The sequence below is a fragment of the Peromyscus leucopus genome, chromosome 5 (genome assembly GCF_004664715.2).
Source record: "Peromyscus leucopus breed LL Stock chromosome 5, UCI_PerLeu_2.1, whole genome shotgun sequence".
Lineage (NCBI taxonomy): Eukaryota > Metazoa > Chordata > Mammalia > Rodentia > Cricetidae > Peromyscus > Peromyscus leucopus.
Window position 1 is genome coordinate 50,734,419 of NC_051067.1, and position 18,051 is coordinate 50,752,469.

At 39.6% G+C, this 18,051-nt stretch overlaps 1 protein-coding gene across 2 annotated transcripts in view; it reads left to right on the plus strand.

The window, feature by feature from the left end:
- Chrm3 (cholinergic receptor muscarinic 3) overlaps positions 1 to 18,051 on the plus strand; it is a 528,165-nt gene that overhangs the window by 110,933 nt on the left and 399,181 nt on the right. For both annotated transcript variants that reach the window (XM_028859622.2, XM_028859639.2), the window contains exon 2: positions 16,571 to 16,679. The gene's annotated coding sequence lies outside the window, so the exon portion shown is untranslated. The remainder of the gene's footprint in view (positions 1 to 16,570; positions 16,680 to 18,051) is intronic.

The following is an 18,051-nucleotide window of genomic DNA, read 5'->3' on the forward strand; positions in this document are numbered from 1 at the left end:
TTTGTAACACAACACCAGAAACTTGAAGAAACTCCACTCAAAGTCAAGGCTATGTGGAAAGAAGTGAAGCCTTTAGTACCACCTGACACTCTCTTGCCAGCCTTGTAATTATCCTCTAAACAGCTGGTGCATAGCCCCATTGAGGCCCTGGTAAACCCTCCACATCTAGACAACACGTGTCTGCACCTGTTCTTTGCTTTCTACAGGATTTCCTATGGATGTCTTTTTTGCCTCATTGCCCCTTTTCATTCCTTCAAGTTTGTATTTGGTCACTGGGTCACCTGCATGAATGACCCTCAAGCAGCCATACCCAGCCTTCTTCAAATTCCTATCTAAATGAACCCTGTTTTGCATGGCATCAGATAACAGACAGGGACATGAGGAAATGGGCATTCTGGAGTGCTGACAGCTTAGGTGTAGAGGTGTCCACAAAGAGACATTTAGGCTTTGAATTTCCTGACTTTACAGTGTGGAGAGTGAGCACCGTTTTAGAGCAAGTGGATCTCAATGTTTGTAAATATCATCATATGGATTTGTGTAAGTTCTAGAAAGCACACATCAAAATAAGGAGTCATGTAGCAAAACTGCAAGTCTTTCAGATGTGACTTTCTTGAGAATATTGTTAATACTCTTGTGGGTATTCCTTGTGAGCCAAGGCTCAGAGATTATCAGTTAAGAAGACTGTATTGCTCTTGTCCTGTCCCCAAAGTATCAAACATCTTTAGGATATGGGGTAGAGAATTAATACAGCCTAGTGCATGGTATTGTGTAGAGTTTACCCACGTATGTAAACTACCTAAAATATAACAGGAAGAAAAATAGAGAATGACATGAATCAAGTTGATTGCTTACATTAATACTATTTACACAGATAATAATAGATTGTATGAACAGAAGATTGAACATGCATATGTATTTGTAAGTGTTTTTGTTTAAGGTTGTGTATTGACTACTTATAAAATACAATGTAGAATTATTTTCAATGGTGTGTAGTCAGAGATTGCCATGCTGCCTCATGAAATTATCACCAAGATCTTAAGAACAGAATGTGAGTATCGTATACATGAAGAAATTAAAGCTTAAGGAATTACCTGTACTAGGCCCAGACATGCCACAACCAATAGCATCAGAGTGCAGGCTAGAAACAAGCATGCCTTCACATACTCCCCACTGTGTTGAAGAGAAATGGATTGTGCAGCATCCAGTGACAATGATGCTCATTAGTTATTTCATAGCTCTGTGTTGTAATTGTGTCCAAGGTATAATAGGCATCTAAAGAATGCTTGTTAAGGGACTGGCCACAGCAAAATGCTTGCCACAGATGTGTGAGAAATTTAGTTTAGATCCCCAGATTCCCTGTTAAAAGTCAGAAATGGTGGTGTGTGATTGCAGTCCCAGAAAGATGGAGACAGGTGGATCCCTGGGACTCAGTAGCCAGCCAGCCAGGCCTAATGAATGAGTCCAAGTCCTAGTAAAAGACCCTGGCTCAAAAAATAAGGCAGCCTGCTCCTGAATAGCAACAATTGAGGTTGAACTCTGGCCTCTACATGTACATAAACCTACAAATACATGCACATACATGAACACACACAACTGTATATGAACAACTACACACACACACATGCACTCACGCATGCACACACACACAGAGATTATATGCATACACTGCTATTCAAATACAGTCTGTTGGCTTGCCACAGCAATCTCCCATGCATTCTGGGGTGGAAGAAATGGGATGCTGTCAAAGGAAAATGTCATGCTGCTTTCTTTCTCATGCCACCCTTGCTGGATTCCAGCATGGTGTCAGAATTGCCTTGGGTGCTTTCGGAGCCTGCCTTCCACAGATGTGTTAGAAGTAACTTTTAGAAAAGTCAAGAGCTGTAAATGACACTTCCACTTGGCACATCTCCTTGTCTCTATAAATTCAAGCTCTCAAAGTGAGACTAGCCAATTTCACTAAAATCGTATACAGTTGTCTTTCTTTATTGCCTACATGTCTGAAGCTTTCAGTCAGGGGACTTTTCTAAGAGCTGACAGTTGGATGGTGGTGGAGGAAACATAGGGTCTTAGAGACAAAGACACAGGTATGTGCACCTGTTCATATTCTGAATTCTTAGAGTATTTTTCTTCCAGCTCTTCACATTCCAGCTTTGTCCATGGCCATTCCACACACCATTGTTTATCAGACTTCCATGTGTTTTTCTTCCCAGTACCTATTACTGTATGATCACCTGTTGCTGCATGTGTTTGCCGGGTAGTGTCTATCTTCCACACCAGGTTTTCAGCCATACAGCCATAGGGACACATGCATTATCTTGCCCATAGAGTTCTAGCTCCTACCATCATACCTAATGCCTAATAAATATTTGATGGATCAATGAGTATTTGATTTAGTTTGAGTCTCTGGTTTTATTGACTAGTTGTCTTACAATATCCTATAATAAACCAAGCATGTGTTGCTCTATATTGGCCCATTCTCTCTCGTTAAGGAAGGAGTAGCAGAATTAGATTCTAGGAGCTCTAGCATCCTGACCATGGAAAGAGCTTCCTGACCACTTCCATCCTGATTTAATGTTTAAAAAGTTGGAGCCACTGATCTAAACGTGAACGACTGCCCAGATTGAAATAGCAGTAGTAACTTAAGATGATCAGTTCATAGACTACTTTATATATTACCAGTACAGGAAGAAACAAACTCTCAAACAGTGACGTTTTACAAATGAAAAGGCAGTTTAAAAGTTACAGATAAGTTAATGAATGCAAATAACCGGAGAGACAGTTGTGGTTTAAGACAAATATAAGGTCTGAATCCACTGTCCTTGATGTTTGAAAATGTGATATATATATATTCTCAATTCATGTCTCATATCTTCTTATAACACTGAAAGACTTTCAGTGTATTCTCATGTTGGGAGCAGGACCAGGAACAAATAATAATGTATCTGTGAAGCAATTAGGAGCAGCTGGTGAGAAGACATGTGTTTGGTGGAATGTAGGTTTCAAAGGGGATGGAAGAAAAGTAGACAGAGACAGACACAGGACTCAGCAATTTACAAGTCAGGCAAGTGAGTCCAGATGATAAAACTGAAAATGAGTGGTCAGATGAGAAAACTGAACTTTTAGAAGCAATAATGCTTCATGGAGTACGTCCAGCTTATGAAGCGTTGTAGCAAGTAGTTTCTTTGGGTGGGGCTGATAGACAAGATGCCCAGCCCCAGGCTTTCTTTCAAATTTATACCAGATTGTATGTCTTTTTGTTGATTTGTTGTTATTTATTTTTTACATTTTATTTAGAGTGTGTGTGTGTGTGTGTGTGTGTGTGTGTGAGAGAGAGAGAGAGAGAGAGAGAGAGAGAGAGAGAGAGAGAGAGAGAGAGAACGCGCGCGCACACGCTCATGTGCACGCAGGCAGAAGACAGCTTGCAGGATTCAGTTTTCTCCTTCCATCATGTGGGCCCTAGGGATAGAACTCTGGTCACCAGGCCTATCAGCAAACACCTTTACCCACTGAGCCATCTTGCCTATACATATAAATGTGCATGAGCATTATCCACTTCCATATCTCCCCACCCTCTTTTGCCCTTTCCTCACTCTCATTAGTCGACATTTCTCCACTAGACAGTGTTGTAGCCAGGAGTTCTCCTGTGTCCTGTGGCCGCTCAGTCCCAAATAAACACACAGAGGCTTATATTCATTACAAACTGTATGGTTTATGGCTCAGGCTTATTATTAACTAGCTTTCATCTTAAATTAACCCATTTCTATTAATCTATGTATTGCCACATGTCTTGTAGCTTTACCTGTGTCCCATTACATCTTTTTCCCCTAGTGGCTCTAAGTGTCTCTCTGGACACCACCTTCTTCTCCCTGTATCTCTCTTGGATTTCCCACCTGGCTATAACCTGTCTTATCAGCAGCTTCTTTATCAACCAATGGTAGCAACACATATTCACAGCATACAGAAAGACCATCCAAAAGCACAATGTCACTTCTACTTTCATATCATATATACCTATCTGATTTTATGTCTGTGTACAAGAACCAGGGACCACAAATCAAAGGAAACATTTGTCTTGCTGAGATAGCTTTGTTTGCTTATTGGTTATCTCCAGTTGCATCCATTTCCTATAAATGTCACAAGTTCATTTCTCTTTATGGATGAAAAACATCAATTCTTTATATATAGCACATTTTCTGGTCTATTATTCTGTTGTTGGACACCTTAGGTTGGTTCTATAACTTAGCTGTTTTGAATAGAAATAAGATAAACACTGTCTTAAATCCACCCAAACTACTGAACCTGTGTCTCACCTGTTATCTCTTTGAAAACCCAGTATGCCCATCTTTGTGTTCACTCTAGATTCCTAGAGATTTAAGGACTACATTTTCTATATTATACATGCATACTAAGTTCTCATATTATCTTCCTCCTTCTCTCTTTCTCCCCTTTTAGAAACAAGCCTTCTGTGGTTTTCAAAATAAATACCAATTTTACTGACAACTTCTATATTTATCTCCTCCACAAGACAGATCCCTGCCATTGTGCATTCCTGCAATCTGGCATTTGATATAAGGAGGCCACCCTCCCTTTTACAGAACTTGAACCCCCACACTGTAAAAATTGCTCTGCCTCTCCTAAGACTGGGAGACTTTGAACATATTGATAGAGTATTCAGTGAGTTGTGGCCAAGTCCATTCTCAAGCCTCATGAAGTACGCACTAAAACTAGATGAATATGTTTAAGAAAATTGTTATTGTAAAGGTTTTTCCCTGAGGCCTTTGGGTAGTGAGTCAGAGACAAGAACACTGCCCACAACATTGTGCCCATCCCAGTGCTTCTGTAACTTGACTGTTTGGTTCCATCATCCAAGGACTTTTTTCCTGATTTTTTTTATCATTTGATAACTTCATACATGTAAACAATATATTTTGATCCTATCTACCCATACCCCTCCCTTTAGTGATATTGTAGAAGCCCTTGAGACTCAGGACAGGCCAATTTCAGCTGAGTCCCTGGGCTTGGACTTAATGGGTCTTAAAGCCTCTCAGGAGACTCCATTGGCAGACAGGTTGGGAACCCTCACCTGAACTTACTTGGAGTTTTATCTGGGTTTAAAGTAGATTGAAAAGAGACATTGTCTTTTTTCCAACATAGGAAGAAGTTGAAATTGAGTTAAGTAGTCAAACTTCCTCATAACCAGTATGCTAAAACAGATCCTGTCCCAACCGAGAATCTTCCTCCATCCCAGCCTGTCCTTTCTATGTTCAAATAGTCCCTAAGGAAGAGCTGCTGATCTAAGTTACCCTGTAATTAACTGATTCACATCTCCTCCTAATAGGGTTCTTTTGTCCAGTCCTGTACAGCTGAATCTTGCTTCTAAACCTACAAAATATGGTTAAGGTACCACACGCAAATCACTGGGTTTTAATTTTAATATAAACAATAACTTTTCTTTATTTAAGTGCTTTAACTAGGCATAATGGTATACCTGCCCACTAGATGTAACCGCATTGAATATGAGGGCTGGCCTGGTATGAGTACTTTCTAGAGGCCCCTAGTTAATGTGTTGTCCCCTCTACCTTCAGTCAATAAAAGCTTTTCAATACCATGAATGGGCCTTTGATGCTGTTAAGTGCAAGTGTGTGCTCTTCATGTCATGACTGTGTTGGATAAGACTAATTGTTGAACCAGGGACTGAACACCATTATTTATCAGACTTCCTTTTCTTTGTTACATTTTCTTTGCCACCAACTGTAAACCAAGTCTGCCCATCCACTGTGACAACCACAGTGGTGAAAATAATTTCCACTAGCTTACTTTGACATCTACAAACCATAGTGAGTCTTTTATGAATGCAAGTTCATTTCACGCTAGCAACCTACAGAAGAGTTAGTGTATTTATCCTGGTTTCTCAGGTGAAAAAAAAAACAGTCACTTGGATAAAGTTTGCTCACCAAGATAACATAGTTAATAAATGACAAAACTAGAAGATCTAAACCTAGAATGTTGAATTTTCAAAACCTAAGCTGTTGAACAAGAGTTGTGGAGACCAGATTTCTTTTTTTTTTTTAAAGGAATGCTTTAAATATAAATCTAGGACCAACCTTTATTTGTATCTTCCCATTTTTCCACTCACTGTATCTTCACCAGCCTTTTCCTTAACCACCACTGGCACACAGATTGCTGACAATCTAAGACAATTGGGTGTCTTGCCACGTGTTACTCTTGAAGTCTAGGGTGTTTGCTCTCTACTTTAAGATGAACTGTCAGCTACAATTTTTAGACTCTGTTCAAATGTCGAACAATTCTCTGGGAAGCTTGGACTAAGTTCCTGTGTCTGTTAATTTGTCTGTCCTCTGTGTTTTTAAAGTCCTTGGTCAATACTCCATTACAGATCCATCACTTAGTAGCTAGCAACTACTGGGGCTTTAATTAACCTCGCTTAGCCTCAGTTTTCCCATCTACACAAAGCATGACAGTCAACGAACCCATCTTGAAAGCTTTTGTGTATGAAAGAATATAATTCATTTGTAGTGATTTGAATGACAATGGTTCCATAGGCTTATATGTGTGAATATTTGGTACTCAGTTTGTGGAACTGTTTGAGAAGGATTAGGAGGTATTGGAGGAGGTGTGTTACTGGGCAGGGGGGTTTTGAGGTTTTAAAAACCTATACCATTCCCAGTTAGCTCTCCTTGCCTCCTGATACTGTCTTAAGATACAAACTCTCAGCTACTGCTCCAGAACTATGCTTGCCTATCTGCTACAATGCTCCCTGCCATGATGGTCATGGACTCTAATCCTCTGGAATTATGAGCCCCAAATTAAGAACTTACTCTTATAAATTGCATTGGCCATGGTCATTATCATAGCAATAGAAAAATAACTAAGACAGAATACAAGGTGGTATTGTGTTCCCCAAGAAATATTGTATACCCTAATAAACTTATCTGGGGTCAGAGACAGAACAGCCACTAGATACAAAGGCTAGAAAATGGTGGCACTCACACCTTTAATCCTATCATTCTAGAGGTAGAAATCCCTCTGGATCTCTGTGAGTTCAAAGCCACATTGAAATAGCCAGGCATGGTGACACACGCCTTTAATCCCAAGAAGTGAGCCTTTAATTCCAGGGAGTGAAGGCAGATAGCAGAAAGGTATATAAGGCGTGAAGACCAGGAACTAGAAGCATTTGGCCTGGTTAAGCATTTGGCTGGTTAAGCTTTCAGGCTTTGGAGCAACACAGTTCAGCTGAGATTCATTCTGGATGAGGACACAGAAGCTTCCAGTCTGAGGAAACAGGACCAGCTGAGGAATTGGCAAGGTGAGGAAGCTGTGGCTTGTTCTGCATCTGATTTTCCAGCACTCACCTCAATAACTGGCCTCAGGTTTGATTTTATTAATAAGAACTTTTAAGATTCATGCTACAACTGAACTTCATATTACAGTGTAAAAATTTGAAAAATGTTAACTATGCCATTCTATTTCATCTTACTGTACTAATGCTTGTGTCATTGTAGGTTCACTTCTGAGGACTGTGAACTTCCCAGCTCTGGGTTCTTGGCCAGATTTACAATACCAGACATGTGTTCTTCCTCCTATGGAGCAGACCTTAAATTCAAACAGAATGTGGCTCATTATTCTCAAAACATTTGGGCCATTATTGCCTTCACAGCATATCTTGCCATGCATGTTATTATTGTAGTTTGCAGGGTTGCTGACTTTTCTCCCTGAGCAGCCTGCCTAGCACCTTCTGGTACTATGAAAGCTAGCCAGCAGAGAAGAAGCTTCCTAGCCATGTTCTCAAACTTTTAAAAATATTTTCTCCAGCTATAAGATTGCTTTGTAGGAGGGTGGGCATGATGATCTGTAATTTGTATTTCTAGGTTTTGCCAAGTGCTTAGCCCAGAATGGAAGCCTGTGAGCTCATGCATGTTGCTCAACTCCTCCATCCCAAAAGAGAAGCCTGAAATGGAGCTTAAAAGAAAAGTATAAAAGTGATTGATGTAGAGGTTCTTTAATAAATGTCATCCTCTGTTGTTATTTACTTTTAGAAATGCAATGGCTCCGTTTAGGACACAGGCAGACATTTTAGCATGACTGGTTTCTTTCTCTTACACTGAGACTATGGTAAGTCACTATTGCCCACGCTGCTGGCTAATTGACCACAGATAGCCCTCTGTGTAATGGGCCCTGATTCCTGCAGCTCTGTAAAAGCCAGGAGAAACCTGTAAATCACCTGCTGTGCTTCAACAAGGATGAACACTTCCCTGAGTGGATTCCGTTCACCCTGACTTTTGGCTGACCATCTGTTTGAAGGATTGGGACATGACAATTGCAGGATAAATGAGGTCCCTTCCTATAGATATCAGTGATCTAATGACAGCAAATGCCAAAGCATGACTGACAGTGTGCCTACTAACCTTCATTACAAAGAGAACCCACATATCCTAGTGCAGCAGAGGTGAAGGAGAAAAATAAAAGAGCATTAATTTAATTTGAGATAGAGGCAAATTCAAATACTTTTTTCTGGAAGAATCCAACTTGGCTATTCCTTCCCTGATTCAGGGGAAAAAAATCTATACTTGTTCCACCCCCTCATCACCTCCCATTCACTTCTGAACTCGATGATGTCTTTTTCTAGTATCTGATGGAAGGGTTTGGCAAAGGCTGCCTTTCAAGAAAAAAATCCTTACTGGGAAATGTATATAAGTCTTGCTTTGCCTGAAAAGGCAATTCACCACACTTCAGCATGCCCTGTGATGAATGGTTTCCAGTGACCTAAAAATTCAGAAAAGGGGAAATATGAAATTCTAGGTCTTTTATTGTAGGTGATGTAACTCATGTGTTTCGTATGTCAATAATTACCTGTGACTTTGCTTGGGTAATTATATCTTTTTATATCTCTAGCCATTCATCATTCATCACTAGAATGCACCTGTCTGCAGATGTTGACATACAAAGGGTCAAAACTGACTTCAACACTTCACTTCAACCTTTTCTTTAAAGGACCTTAGCTTATTTTCAAAAATTTAATTATGTATATATCGGGAAGGGGTAGGAGATTTTTTAAAGAAGATTTTTAGGAGAATTTTCTATAAATTAGCAGGCAGGTAGAAAAAAAGTGGAAGGGAATTTACAACATGCAGAATAATCAACTAGTTGTATAGAGTAAAATAGGCCTTGTGTTTCTTGATTTTAGAACCTAACATAAAATGCACCAGTTAAAGCCATGTAATTTTGCTTGGGGGGATGTAAACCAAAGGATGGAGAATTTGGAGATAAAACTCTTTCAATAGCTTGTGGTAATTTCATTTTCATACATTGAGTAAGACGAGCCTGACAGAAAAGGGTTCAATCTGTATGATGTTGTTTTCATGGCATTCTGGAAAAATGTGCAAGTACAGAAATCATTTGTTGGGGCTATGGTAGTGGTAGAGAGTTGACAGGAAAGAACATGGGTAACGTTCTAGGGATGTGGGGTTGTCTTATATTTTGACTTTATATTTTATACCTCTGTGTTTGTTAATAAGATTGCATCAAACCTCATACCAAAAAGACTGTTTCCATGCATTATTCCTAAAGGAGCATACTGAGTTTAATTATTTGACCAATATTACCAATATAGGGAAGAGCCTCAGTTTACACACAGGTGACTTGGCCTTTACCACTGACAGACTGAGAAACATTTACCTGAAAGGAAATTTGTTCTGGTGGATGATTTAATTGCACTCCCAAGTTCCAGACACTCCCAGTCTAATACCTCACATGCTAAATGTGTTGAACTGACTTCTCCAGTTATATATGTAGTTCTTTTTTGGATTATTATTTGTTTTATTTTAAAACAAAGAGTCGTGTATATTCTAGCCTTGATCTACTCAGTGACTACATGACTATGAACCCCAGTTTCTGTGAAATACAGATAATCCTAAAAATACTAAAATATTGTGAGAATAAGAGCCATGTACATATAAAGGATTCACCCAAGTTCTGGGCATGGGCAGGCATGTGAGCAGCATTAACTGTAACCATGTTCTTGCTTAGCAGAAGGAATGGGAACAGAGTGAAGGGGTGGAGGAGTGGGGGAGAGGCAGAAGAAAGAGAAAGAAGGAAGGGAAAAGCAGAAGCATGTGGTTAGAATAATGAGCTTTTAGCCAAGCCTTTCAGGGAGGTTTCCCAAGCATCTTTTCCTTTAATTTACATAGTTCCTATCCTCCATGCAATTAATGAATATGATACGTCTCAGTCTGAAAGTGACTTTTAATCCTTTCCTCTATCCCAAGACAAATGCTCCGGAAGCCACTTCCTCTGTTCTCTTTGCTGGCCCTTTGCTCAAACTTCTGACCTCTTTTCTGCATTAGCTAAACTCCTCCTCACCCCTTAACAACAGGGCTTGACCACTGCTGTACCACCTCAACAGCGCTGATGCATGAAAGAGAGCCCTTTGTCCTCTGCCTGCCAAATGGATGTTTCAACCCAATTAGATAATGTTGGAGCTGGATGTAAAATTCAAATAGACTACAGAGATGCTCTATTTTGTAAGTTATATCTGAAAAAGCCCACTGATTTTTCTCTAGTTAATTTAACTGTCCTTATTTCAACTCCATAGGATATAGTCATTGGAACACCAGTCCAGAGAAAACAGCACACATAGAAGTTCATTTTCAGTATGGTTGATCTTTTAAAGTTTAATAGTCAATAAATATAAGCATGAGGTGACAGCTGTGTCATTACAAATGTAAACACACCCATAACCTTACTCAGAGGCAATTTTAAACAATCTTGGAAACACCTCCTACTTTCATTATGCCTGGATTATTCTCATGCAACTTACCTTTCACTTTCATTTATTGTTTCCTATCTAGGCACCAGGGCCATCCAAGCAAGGTACTAAAATACTTAGTTCAAAAGCCAGCAGGATGGCTCAGTGGGTAAAGTTGATTGCTGCCAAGCCTGATGACTCCAGTTCGATCTCCATAATCCACATGGTGGAAGGAAAGAACTGCAATAATCGCTTCTCAGCCTTTTGGCTAAGATAAAATGTAGCAATAATTATCCCTAATGAAACATGCTCTTAAAATTATAATAAAGAGAGAGAAAATATAACTTTCATATAATTTTCTATATAAGAAAAACCAGCTCCAACTAGCATTTTATGTGTCATGAATTACCATTTTCCCTGGCTTCCTAAGTCCTCGATATGTTTGAACTGGTGATCTATCAAGTGTGAGACTCTGGGCACAGGTAATCCCGAGAGGAAGAGCCAACCCCTCCCAAACAAGGAGTATGTTCCATTCCCCCAATGATCCTAGTCACACAGTCAAGGTCACTTTTGGTGTTTTCTTTGTGACATGGTGCTTTTGATTGTATAGACTTCTATCAGTTTGCTGTGATGGTGTGATAAGAATAAGGGAAGAATCCGTTTCCTCATGCATAGTGCCAGTGGGTGGGCTAGAATTTCCTCAAATGAACATCTGAAGTTCTGGATGAGTGCTAAGTGAGATGCCCTCTACAAGGTTGACCTTCTGTGTCTCTGGTCATGGTGCTTCTCTGGTCAAATATCCTTGCCCGCTTTCAGGAGGAACTTCAATGTCCTTTTAGTATGTTGAAATTTTGTTGATGTGTTTGTTCATGTGTATGCTGGTGCACATGTTCATGTGTGTGGGCACACAGGTGTACATGAGTGTGGACACTAACAGTCTACTGTGAGTGTCATTATCGAGCCCCAGGGATCTACCTGTCTCCACCTACAGAGCTCTGCAATTGGAAGTGAGTACCTGCATGCCCAGCCTTTTATGTGGGTAACTTGGGGCCTCATGTTTACAAGGCAAGTGTTTTACTGGTTGCAGTATCACTACCAGGCCATCACGTTGGCATTTTTATCTTGATAAAATACAGGGTGGTATGTTAGCTGCCCTCCTTGCCGGTGTGACTGAACACATGACAGAAGTGACTTAAGGGAGGAAGGATTTATTTTGGCTCATGGTTTAGAGGGCACAGCCTGCCCTAGCAGAGAAGGCATAAGGGAAGGACTCAGGATAAAACCAACTCCTATTCAGAACAGTGGGAGCTTGTAGCTTGCTTGCTGACATTTCAACCAATCAGAGAACAAAGACAACTCCAAACAAAAACAGCCACAGTATAACCCTCAAGGGTCCAACCCAGGATCCTCCTCCTGCCAACTTCTCTAGTTGCACCACAAGCTGAGGACTGAATGTCACAGACTCGTGAGCTTGTGGGGAACTTACCATATTAGAGCCATAATGTGAAGTTTGGAGGGTAAGTGTCCCGTACAGACCCAGGTGCTGAAGACTTATCCTGAAGCCTCACACTACTGTGGGATGCTAGAGCCTTTCAGAAGCAGGACCCAGAGGAAGTGGAGTCACTGAGGGCACACCCTTGAATAGGACAGCAAGACCTCAGTCTCTTTCTCTTTCTCTTTTTCACTTGACCACACAAGCAGATTTTCTCTGCCATAGCATATTTTTCTCTTCTTGCACCTGATAGGCCCAAAAGCAACAAGAAAAAAACAATTATTGGTTGACACCACAAAACTGTGAGCCAGGATAAACCTCATTTTTCTCCATCACTTCTTTATCTCAGGCATTTGTTACAATCAGAGAAACCTGAATGACATGGAAAATGTTGGCATAATTCAACCTTTGCTTGAAGGAAGTAAGCTTCATAATGTGTTAATTGCTTATGCTGAGTGGGAAGCTGTAAGGTGAACTGCGTCTATTTTAAGTAAAGTAGGTGGTTTAAATGACTACATTTCAAATAAAATTTCACTTCAGTAGTTCTCTAAATCTTTCTCTAAATGTTTCCATTATGGTTGGTAAAATAGACTAATAAACAGCTCTCCCTAAGTCTGATCATGCTCTGAGAAGAAATGAGAGGCCATCCTGAGGGTCTTGGATGTTACTATTTATTTTAGAAGTTTATATGCATTATCTTTTTTTTAAGTGTGCATTTGAGCACCATCAGATTTCCATTCTCTCAGAGAAACCAAGAAACTCATAACAGCTTATCTACAGGCACCATTTTCCCACTAATCTACCACCCAAAGACTGCATTAATAGTTTATATTCTGTGCTTTTATACACATCATGTCAACATAGCCTCCATGTTTATTATAGTATTAAGCCATCCTATAGGTCGAGCAGTTTAGATTACACAGTGATAACTCTCTCCCTTTTGTTGTTAAAGCCCCCCACATTCCAGTGGAAGATCACACATTCAAGAATATTTGGGCAGCACAAATTGGTCTTGTAGGGCTTTGAAAATAAAACAAAAAGAACACAAAGTTGTGTGGATAGTGGTAGAGACTGGATCTGGGAAAAGTAGGCAAAGGGATAGTGAATATGATCAAGACTCTCAAAAATTAACAAAAAATTTTAACAACAGCTTCAGGTTATTGTTTACCCAGAAAATTACCTGTGAAAAGAAGCTTAGAGTGAAAGTGAGAACAAGTTTAGTTTGTTGTAAGGAAATGTCTAGACTACAGAATTCTGTATGTATACTGTGCCGGTGAGATGACTCAGTAGGTAAAGGTGCTTGCCAACAAGGCTGATGACTTTAGGCTCCACATGGGAAGGAGAGAACCTGATTCCTACAGGTTGTCCTATTAGCATGCTATGGGTGTATGTATGCTTTCTCTCTCTCTCTCTCTCTCTCTCTCTCTCTCTCTCTCTCTCTCTCTCTCTCTCTCTCTCTCTCTCCTCTCTCTCTTTCTCTTTCTCTCTCCCTCAACCTTCTCCCCTCTCTCTCTCCTTCGCTCCCCTTCTCCTTCCCTCTCCCTCCCTCTCCTTCTTCCTCTGTCTTTCTCTCCCTCTCCAACTGTCTATCTATCTCTGTCTATCTATCATATATATATGCAGAGTTTCTCACTAGCCTGGAATTTACTGAGCAGGCTGTTCAGTGAGCCCCAGAAATCTTGCCTTATCTGCTTCCCACTGTTGCGATTACAATTGCACACTGCCACACCTGGATTTTAACATAGACTCTTGATCTAACTGAGGTCTCCATGCTTTTAAGGCAAGTACTGCCTATGCCACCTCCTGAACTCCCACATAGACGAAATACTATATGATATAAAATGGTATGATATTAATTATAGTAATGATTTATGTAACAAATAGTGTATCAAAATATTTATAGCTCCTGGGTCAGAATTTCGAATGAAGTGGGTTTTTGTCAAATGACTGCAATTTTACCAGTTATCTAGAGAAAGCCCAAAGCTAGAAGTTGTAGTCTACTTAGAGAAGACACAAGGTAGAAGTTAGGAATGGGGCACAGGAGAGGTCTGTACATTGGACAATTAAATCCAGTCACCTGTAGTAGGCAAAGCAGATGCATTAACAGTAGCAACAGAAAGGGAGAGAGTGGGATGGAGCCAGAGCCAAGGGAGCAGAGCTGGCGATCATACAGCACAAAGCACACACTGTTGTTCCCTGCACACTCGTTTTAGAAGCTCTGAGAACAACCCTGTTCTAGAAGTGATGGAAGTTGGCTTTGGCAATGAAGTCAGTTATTCAAGACCCTAAAATAAAACTATGCTGGAAATTTTGTTCAGGGTCAGAATTTTCCCTCTGAAACCCACATTTCCTTTACTCCAGTTTATTATTGGATAGGGAGCCATTTTGTCATCTTCCCTGTTATCTGTGCTTAATTCACTTCTGTGAGGGAAGATGAATCTTTGACATCTAGTTTTCAGTTTCTCTCATTTTGCTGAGAGCACAAAGCCAGTGCTCTGATTATAAACTTTTTGATGCCTTTTAATTGGAAAGACACCTCTGCACAGAAGACCGAATCCACGGTTGTGTAACACACCCATTTTGTGCATTCTCACTTCCAGCTTTCTTTTTCTCTCATCTAGGCATCCTTGTTATGGTCCTCTTTGCCCTTAGGTAAAGTCATATGGATGGAAACTCTTTCAACCCTCTTGAGAATTTGGGGATTGGGGAAATTCCCTGATGGTACCAAATGATGTCTGCATGGATAGTTTAGACTAGCAAGGCAGACTATATTTCATAAAGGCTCAGTTCCCTCATGGAAGTATAAATGAAGCCAGAGTCTTTATGTGAATAAACATCTGTGTCCATGTCCCAACAAAACTTCATAGAGCCTGTTATTTGAAATAAAACAACTTATGAAATTCTTTTTTTTTTTCTGAGCTGAGAATTGAACCCAGGACCTTATGCTTACTAGTCAAGCACTCTACCACTGAGCTAAATTCACAGCCTAAACTTATGCAATTCTTATGACTTGTTTAAAGATGTAAAATCATTCTTAATTCACAGGCTGTACAGAAGCAGGCAGTGAGCTTCATGCTCCCCTGCTCTGGACCACACAGCACCGAGCTGCCTTTCTCAAGGGTGAATCATTGGAGACTCCAAGCCAGCTGTTTCCCTACATTCCAGAATAATTGCTGCTAGCTCCCAATTTCCCAGCTCTTGATTACCTATAGAAGTCCTATACACTGTGATAATTTCAATTTCCTTGCATTTCGGCAGTCCTTCCCCTGGGCATTCCAGGATGAGGAAAGGTGTCTCAGTCAATTACCAAGCTAGTGTCTAATCTAGAACAAGAGTATTGTTTTCTCTTGGTAAAATTTCATTATTTAAACATGTCAGTCTTTGAAGAGATTTTCTAATTAAACAAATTTAAACAACTAACATGGAATTGTTAAATAACATATTTGAATTTCATTCAAATAATTTTTCAAATACTTCATTCTATTTTTTACTTCTTGGGAATGTGTTCAAACAAGAAGATAACATTGGCCAGCAAATTACAAGATAGACAAATGTGTAAATTCAGATCCTGACAATTACACGCTAGTGCCTGTGGTTGTGGATACCACACATTCTTTTTATTCACTCAGCAAATATTTGCACATGCTGGGCACTATCCTGAAGTGAGAGATTTTTTTACATCTATGTTGAGAAACAGCAAGAACTAGAACATTTTCAAGAGCCACGGGGGCAAACAAGAGTCATTTATTCTATCGTATGTGATATTCTTAACATCTGTCACTTGTGCTACCTGACCATGGAATACAAGCAAGTTTAGGGTGAAATGTGCTTTGCATGCTCTAAATGGTGTGGAATCCAACCCATGGGATTTGTAAAACAAGATGGTGAGCTACACTGAAGTTTTGTTATCAAGACTAAATGAAATATCATATATAGGAATTAGCATAATTCTCAGGACATACCAAATCCTTATCAGAGGATAGGTTTGCTTTTTGTTCAATTTGCTTCTTACTGATAAATTTATGTCTTCCCAGAAACATTGTAGCAATTTTCTACTACAACATTTCTTAATCATATTGAACTAAATTTATTTCTTAGTCATACTTTACACTGACTAAATAAGCAGTATGTTCTCATGGCTATACTTCACACTGTGAGCAAAACAGAGGTATGTAAATGAAGGTCCTTCCTGTGACTTTTTTTTGGTCAAACATCTATTACTACTATTATGATGCAGCTTGAAAAGACATCCTTGTGAAAATGATATTACTGATGCCTGTTGACTGACTTTGTAATTGTTTTTTGTGTCCATTTAGATATGACTGGTGATGGCATTTACTTCAGTTCTGAGTTGCTCAGTGGACTGTGGATTGAGTGAACCATATCCTTTTCCATCATGATACACAACAGAAAGTCTCTCCACTTGTAGGTATTTTTTATTCAGCTTTATTTATGTGATCATGTAATTGAGATCTGTTTTTAAAGTATAAATTTATAATGAAAATTGTCCACCGCATTGATAGTATGAAATGTGATTGTAATTAGTCTCTCAGTTTCAATTCATTGTAAGATGAAGGCATACCCTAAAATACACCTGAATTAAATATGAATAAATCAGTAGGGTGCTGTGATAGCTGCTCTTGGTTGTCAACCTGACACATCTGGGGAGATGAAAAGCTCAATTGAGGAACTGCCTCCATCACATTGGCCTATGGGCATATCTGTGGGGTATTTTTATGATTAATATGATGTCAGAGGGTCCCGGCCACTGTGGGTGGTACCATTCCTAGGCAGGCAGACTTAGGCTGTATAAAAAAGCTAGCAATCCAGTGGGAAGCATTCCTCCATGGTCTCTGCTTCAGTTCCTGCCTCCAGATTCCTGCCTTGAGTTCTTTCTTTGGATTTCCTAGATGATAGACTATAACTTACAAACCAGGTAAACCCGTTCCTTTCTCAGACTGTTGTTAGTCAACTTTTGTCATAGCAACAGAGCCTCATACTAGGAAATTTAGCTCTGTTAAGTGAATATAAAAAGCCATTGGAAAATTTCAGTATCTTCTGGTTCTCTATTACTGTATAACTACAACTGAAATAAGTCTGCCTTTTAGCTAGTTTAATACTTTGAAGCAGTTTAATTTTATTCCAACAAGACATTCATGTGCTTCTACTTACCAACATCCTATTGATAACTGGTGGATTGTATCTACGGTGTTATAAGAAGGAAATTGTACTCTGAGGACTATACTTGTAGTTTTGGCTTCATTTATCACCCAATTAGTCTGCTATTCTCCAAGCTTTGGATTTCTCTGAAAAATGAAAGAATCATAAAATAATAATTTCTCCTTCACCTAAATTCCTAAGACTACTCTCACAGTCAAATGAAGGAATGAATATGAAATTCTGATTTAGCTGTAAGACTCAAGTTTTATGGACAGGAGATGTTGCTTAGATAGTGGAGTGCTTACCTACCATAAACAAGGCCATGGGTACCATTCCCAGCACTACCTAGACTGGCATCATAGGGCATGCCTGAAAACCCAGCACTATGGAGGTGGAGGCAGAAGAACCATGTATTCAAAGTCATCCTAGGCTGTGTAGTGAGTTCAGGACCAACTGAGACTACATGAGATCCTATCTCAAAAAAAGAAAAAAAAAGAAAGAAAGAAAAGGAAAGGAAACAAGGAAACAAAACAACAAAATGAGTTTTATCTGCTGCTAATTTACAAGTGGGGAGAGGGAAAGAGTTGTAACCACCATGTTTTAAAGTATTTAAAATAATAGAGCTTCATATTTTGTA